The sequence below is a fragment of the Heterocephalus glaber genome, unplaced genomic scaffold (genome assembly GCF_053883595.1).
Source record: "Heterocephalus glaber isolate CG9 unplaced genomic scaffold, H.glaber_assembly_v1.0 deba00001461, whole genome shotgun sequence".
NCBI lineage: Eukaryota > Metazoa > Chordata > Mammalia > Rodentia > Bathyergidae > Heterocephalus > Heterocephalus glaber.
In genome coordinates, this window is record NW_028258308.1 from 10,990,703 (window position 1) to 10,998,413 (window position 7,711).

The window sequence follows — 7,711 nt, forward strand, 5'->3', positions numbered from 1 at the left end:
AAAGATATCACTTCTGTCTTTAAAACACCTATAAATTTTGTCTAAAAACTGCCAATATTACCTAATTGATTTTTACCCACTGAACAATTACCTATCATGCCAGACTTGTAATATCCACTTAGTAAGTACTGTCTTAATGGCAAGTATACACAAGAAATTTGATGTCATGAGTTCTTAGAATTGAGATATACAAAGTGTTGATGTAACAGGCAATTCAAAAACTTTCAAAATTATAAATAATAATATATCATATTAAATAATTGACTATAGAGTTAGAATGTGAATTTTTAGCAGAAATTTTTATCTTATCATTGGAGCTTATTGTGCCTGGTATGTTTCAAGTGTGCAATAAATTCTGGTGTTGAATTGAATTATTTCACTGAATATTTTCAGGGAATCTAAAGTTATTATTATATAGCCATGTATCAAGTCTTGATATGTCACATTTGTATTCATCCAAATAACTATGGCTTTTTAAATTTATGCATTCTATTTGTCTTGGTTTTCTCATTTACCAAAAATCAAATCATTTGGCAAGAAAATTCAAAATATCCTTCCTATTAGATCTTCTACAATCATACTGCAAAAAGATTTCCTTCATGATTCCTATATTTTATGGTGTTGCTGATGCATTAAAATGACAATTTTATCTTATGTTCTTATTTATTGAGTAGGAAAATAAATGTATGGCAACTTACCAAATAAGTGACATTCTCAGTCTTTGGAAATGTGCCAAACTTGTTTTTAATTCAAATGGCACTCTGAATGTGTGGAACACTAGAACTATCTTTATATGTTAGGAAAATAACCTCTCTTCTGATTTGATCTGTGCTCTGTTAATCTAAGAAAACATCATTTTCTAATAAGTAAGATTTCTTTCAGAGTAATTTTCCTATAGTAATGGATTTTGTGTGTGTGTGTGTACGTGTGTGTGTGACTTACATGTATAGTAATATCAACAATGAGAATAATAGGAAAGAAAACATTGCAGAAAATAAATATTATTGGATAGATAATTGATTGGTGGTAGAAGTCAAAGATTTGAAATCTGGTTCAACATTTTTGTGGGAAAGTTTTATTATCTTCAAGAAACTATTTTTACTTATACACAATCTCATAAACAGAAGATGATAACATACTCTTTGTCCAAGGTTTCAGATTTCATTCCCAAATATTTACATTAGGTTACCTTGGAAATTATTTGTTTTTTAAAAAACTCATTATAGACTATAAACTCATTATAGACTTTTTAGTTAGGATTGTAATCAGGTAAAGTCCTGAAGTATAAGAAAACACTCAAGTATTACATAGGATATTATATCATGGTGTGCTAAAACATAATGGAGAATAGTCATTGAAGTCTTTGGGCATTTCCCCATTTTCAACTTTCATGTTACTTATATGAGTTGTATAAACTTCAGTATTTACTATCATTTTTAATTTTAGTCACAATTCAAATTGATTAGAAGTATTTAATATTACCCCACCATATCATTATCGCGTATTATATACTATAGAATTTGAGGACCCACTTACATAATATGGCAGAATTTTACAATATTTAAGTAATATAGGTTAATATTCTTTTAATGAATAAGCCAGAAAAATTATCAGTGTAACTTTACCCATGTAAATTCAAGTGTTACACTTAGCAAAAAATTTTCCACGAGTGAAAACACTAATGAAAAATTGCTCCCCCAAAAGGAAAGGAAAAAACAAAACCCAAATTCCCAATTTTGGAAAACATTTAATGACAGAAAATAATAATTTTAGTTCCAACTAATTAGACAGCAAATCTCTAGAAAGCTAAGCTATAACACAACAGAAGTCAACAAAGCAAAATCAGACTGCCTCTGACGTTCAAAGAATGGAAACAAGTTTCATTTTGTATCCACTTAACATCAATTTCATTATCAGTTGCATTAACACAGGAGCTGTATCCGTCACTTCTGTGAGATCACACATGTGAATGACCCTCCTTGACTCAGTGATTGCCACATGCCAGGTAAAGATATCTAATAACGTTTCCAACTACTTTGTAAATATTTGGAACAGTGTCACCTCTCAAGCATGTTTCCTTGAGATGAATTTTGCTAACTGTTAACAAAGATCTCTCTAATGGGTAAAATGAATGTAATAATTGTAGCTAAGTCATGTCATGAGATTTAAATGAATTAATACATAAGTATGTAAATCACTTTTAAGTTAGAATTCATACCACAATGTGTTTCAAGGGCAGTAGGATGTGAGAAAGGAAAAATAGCAAGTAGAAAAACTATTTTCAAAAAGTGTATATCTGAATAGGAAAAAAGAGATCTTCCAGTGAGTGAGTATAATACAGAGCCATATCCATGGAACTTAGTTCTCACAAACACCTGTCTCCTTCCATCTTAGTGTTTAAATGAAATAATTCAGAAAATGTATATCCTCCTAACACACTGTAGGTGTTCTATCAAGATCAATTCAGTAGTTCACAGTTTGGTACGGGAGCCTTTGGCTATTCCTGAGAACATCTTGTGAGTCTGAGAAGTCAAAAATACATTCTTAACAATGTACAGACATAGCCTCTTTCACTTTCCTCCGTGTATGAGTGTACAATGAGTTTCACAGGCTACTGGAGGAGTAAAACCTCCACAAGTTGAAGGTAGAACAAGATAGAAAAATCTAGCTCTTTTCTACTTAGCCCGAAAAGCTTGCAAAATGTAAAACAATGCCACTCTTCACATTGCTGGTTTTGAAAATGTAATTATTCATATAAATTATTTATTGTTGTTATTTTATAATAAATTTATAATAACTTTTCACACTCTTAATTTTAATTTCAAGCAAATAATCAAAAACTGTAAGGAGATTTTAGTAAATTTTAACTGTGTAAACACATATAAAAACCAAAAGATTTGATTTCTATCTAATTAGTTGAGATTGAAATAATTAATTTTTATCACTGTTTTCTAAAATTGAGAGTTTAACTTTTTGTAAACAGACAAAAGAAAATTAGAACATTCATTTTAATCTTGAAAAGACTAGCTTTCTGTAACATATTTATGCCTTACTGAACCTTCCATTGTTTACTTATATTGCATTTCTACCCTATGAAACAGAAAATAAATGATGCTTTATGTAATTGGTAAAAGCTGAAAACCATTCATAACACTTGGGTATAAACTGAACTGGTATAGAGTGAAAATAGATTATTAAAGTAATTTTTATTCATTGCTTACAGTCCTGTGAATAGAATGTTGTTGGGTTTAAAAATATGCACTTGATACACTACAGTGAAGAACTCAAGTTCAGCAACTTCTTGTCATGCATATTTGATATTGTTTTTTTACAGCACTGTAGAGTCTAACTATGGAATGAGCTTGGCAAAAAATAAAACTTTGTTTGGTATGAAAATTTTTATGCTTCTGTCTAAATAGGCTTTGAAAAGTTTTCATTGCAAACTTGGAAGACTTTAATTTTTGTTTTTCCCCTGTTTAAAAAATGCATTAATCCTTCACTTTCAGGTGGATCCTAATTCTATATAACTGTTCATTGAAGATTAAACTTTTAAATCTCTTTTCCCTACAGGAACTTTCATTATATTCATCAATAAAACAAGAATTCCAACTAAATTGGGATTTTTATGCTCCTGTTCTCCAAGTACATGATGAAATGTACATCTCAGGATGCATTATGAAAGAAGTCATATAATCTATCCCACAATTATTACAAATATCTTTCTTACTATAGATGTTAGTATATCAAAACAATTGGAAATAGAAGAAACATTTGGTTTGGTCTCTATATGAATTTTTATTTGAAAAATGCCTTTCCAATAATCAATATTTTTATACCCTTAAGAAAAATAATATTTTCTAAGAAGGGGTGTATTTATTTTTTTCTCATTGACATCTAATTAGAATTTAACCTTTCATAGCTATAAAAAAACATGTTTCTTCCCTGGATATTCTCATCCACATGGTTGTTTAAAGGAAAACCTAGATGATAACCTTATTCCTGTTTTTATTTGACTCTCCAAATTAAATTCATTAGAAAGTATTGTGCATTCTACTTTCCAAACACATTAACATCCCCGTCCAAACCACCATTTTCTATTTATTCCCCTATCTCTCCCCTCCCCTTTCCCCTCCCTTCCTCTCTTGATCCCCTTCACATTTGAGAAAGATATATCTTCCTAACTGCTATTATTTTTCATTTTGTCCTTTATTTATATTTTGGGTTTCTCATATAAGATAAACCATGCGATATTTGTGCTTTGTGCCTGATTTATTTCACTTAACATTATGGTCTCAAAGTGCATCAATTTTCCTACAAATGACTCAAGTTTTTCCTTTTTATGACAGAGCAATACTCCATTGTGTTTAAATACCACATTTTTAAATCTATTCATCTGCTGATAGACATATAGCCTGCTTCCAATCATTGTAGCTCTTAATACTACTTGAAATTGTCTTGTTAATTTTTCTTTCACTCTTTAATTATCTACAAATTTCTTCTTGCTATTAAAATATAAAACTTCACAGAGTATGGACCATGTCTGCCTTGTTTACAACTAGACCCCAGGCATAGAACAGTGCCAGACATAGCACACAATAAAAATCTGCTAAATTAATGAAAGATAGAATAAATGTTTCCATTTGTAAAATGTGTTAAAAATCAAGAAAAGGTAATTCCAAATTGTGTTTCAGATGAGTAAATATGTTGCCATTAAGTTAAACACATTTAAGAATTTCTGGAAATTAGCACTATTAATATGATGAGTGAAGTAAGTGATACATTAAGTTAAATGATTAATATGTTAGTAAAAGTATCTGACTATATTTTCTTCCTAAAATGTCACTTTTTAATTTTTCTCTTTCTAATATACAAATGAAACTCAGGAAAAAATAAGTAATATGATTTTCTGTCAATGCAGATAATTCTAACAAAGCACATCCCAAAGATCAGCCTGGGCTACACAGTGAGAGACCTAGTTTCAAAAAAAAAAAAAAAAGAAAGAAAAAGAGGAAAGAAGTGGGGCTGGGAATTCAGTTCAGTGGTGCTGCCGCCTGCCTCACAAGCACAAGGTCCTGAGTTTGATTCCCAGTACCCCCCAAAATAAGAAAAAAGAAAAGAAGGTAAAAGAAAAGAGAAAGAAAAACTCCAACTTCTGTCATTTAATTTTACCAAAATATAAAAGGAAAAGGAAACTTTTGTGTCACTACAGAGTTTAGACTGACAGACATAAAGTACTATATAATAAAGCACTATGAAAAACATGAAACTACTAGTGAAACAACTTAATTTTTTCATTCCAGTTTGACTACTAGTTAGCTATGTGACTTTTTTCCAGCAAACTTAACATCAATGGATAATGAATAAAGATGCAGAAGGAAACATACATAATGTGTTTATAGTGGTTTCCCCTCAGGAATAGGTCTGTTGGAGGTGGGTTAGCTGTAGCAATGTGATGCAGATTGAAATTAAATGTTAATTATAAAGAATATGACATCCTCAACACACACAGCATTCATTAAATTTTAACAAGTATTAGGTCCCAAAGAATAACTCATTATTTCCATAAGTAGAAATAAAAACTACATTTTCTGTTCATGATTAAATAAGAATGTGAATTGTTAACAAATGTTCATTTAACTATAAATAATGAAATATCTGTTTTAATTTTAAAAAACCATTACAGCAAAACTGAGAGTTTTAAAAAATGTAATGAAAATTCCACTTTTTAGTGCATATTGGACATAACTAGGTAGAAATCAGGATTTAAATAAAAATTTTAAATATATCAACCAAACCAAAGAATTAGAATGCGTGAATCAAATTTTCTAAAAGCTAGAAAAAGTAAACTTATAAATGAAAAATTGATAAAAATATATGTATAGGGAATCATAAAATCAAATATATTAAAATGTGTATTCTTTGAGAAAATAAATAAAAATAACAATGGCTAAAAATACCAATTGCTAAATTAATTTTAGAAACACAACTTTTTAAAGCCATAAAAGCCTAATTTGTACCACTGCATAACAAAAAAGGTTGATTTAATGTAGATGTAATTAATGATTTTCAAGAAAAGCACTATTTGGTAAATTTAATTCTAGTATAGAATAATTTCCACAGAAGAACTGGGGAAATTGAGAAAGGAACTATTCCAGAAAGACCGTAAAGATGAAAGGATTGCGGAGCTACCATGACCAGTGGAACCCAGTGTCATACAAACGGCCCGCCCAGCCCACGCTCCTGTCCTGCTTCAAGGAGAGGGTTGGCTCCCTAGAAGGGCCCGCTGTGGAGGCCAAGAGAATCCAGCCTCAGCTCCCAGGTGAAGAGGGTGATCACAGTGACAAAGAAGACGAATGGCCCCAAGTGGTGGCTTAAAAAAGGGACACCTGACAGCTGAAGAAGTCATGAAAATTAAAGCAGAAATAAAGGCTGCCAAAACAGATGAAGAACCAGCCCCAGCTGATGGAAGAATCCTGTATCGAAAACCAGTCAAGCGGCCCTCAGATGAAAATTACTCAGGTTTAACAGAAAGCTCAAAAAAGAAGACAAATGAAGATGAAATAATCAGGATTCACTTAAAAAGAACTCACAAAAGCACACAAAAACAGCAGCCTCCTTTCTTTTGGCAATGATGATGAAAACAAGTGAGCATAAACAGCTTAGTCACCTTTGAAAGTGTATGAAGTATTTTTTAAAACAATATTTGTCCAATTTTTTTTCCTGGTACCAGGACTCGAACTCAGAACCTTGCGCTTGCCAGGCAGGCACAGCATCACTAAGCTAAATCCCTGGCCCTTTTCCTGTGGTTTTAAAAATAACATTTTTTCCAGTTATGTAACATTATAGAACATTTAGAAAATGTAGTAAAAAATAAAATGAAAGCTGTCTATCCATCATTACCACTCTGACCAGAAATGGCAACTTATGTAGAAGTTATCTACAATTAATTTTAGTTTTTGTTTTGTGGTACTGGGGGATTGAACCCAGGTCCTTTGGACTGGGCTACATCCCCAGCTCTTTAATTTTTTAAATTTTGAGACAGGGTCTCATTATATCACTAAATTGCCCAGGCTGGGCTGAAATTTATAATTCCCCTGCCTCAGCCTCCCAGAGTCCTGGGATTACAGGCCGACATCACCACACCTGGCTGCAATTAACAAAAAATTAACATTTTTTTCCCATGTGTGGGTGTATATATGTAAATTTTATTTTTTAAATTAAACCAAGATTGTATTATGTATGTTCTCTGTCTTGCTTCTCATTTGGTATTACATTGTGAGCATTTTCCAGATCTGTATATTTTAAAAACCCGACATTAATAGCTACAGAGAATTTCATAATAAAACAGACTTCATATTATATTTTCCTTGTTAGACGAACACCACTTCCGGTGGGGGAGACAATAATGTACCTTGTTGAAAATCCCTCCCCAGCTTCTGTTAAGAGAGGTCATGTGACTCACTCTAAACATTAAGAGATGCATGCAGGAGTGCTTACCTGGTTGGTGTTTGAAACGGACAGACAGACTGAGCGACCTTGAGTCTTTGCCCTTCTCTCTTCACCCTGCTTGGAAGGCAGACATGAAACCCAAGCATACCAGAGCTATTTTTTGGCATAAAGAAGACAGCTATTTCCTTTGGGTGTTAGAGCAGAAGACTGGAGAGCTTGGAACTTGATTGACTGCTGGCCTCTGAACTTCCGGGTACCTAAG

At 31.9% G+C, this 7,711-nt stretch overlaps 1 pseudogene; it reads left to right on the forward strand.

The window, feature by feature from the left end:
- Positions 1-6,168: 6,168 nt before the first annotated feature.
- On the forward strand, positions 6,169-6,648 carry LOC101709634 (uncharacterized protein KIAA1143 pseudogene; annotated as a pseudogene).
- The last annotated feature ends 1,063 nt before the right edge of the window (positions 6,649-7,711 follow it).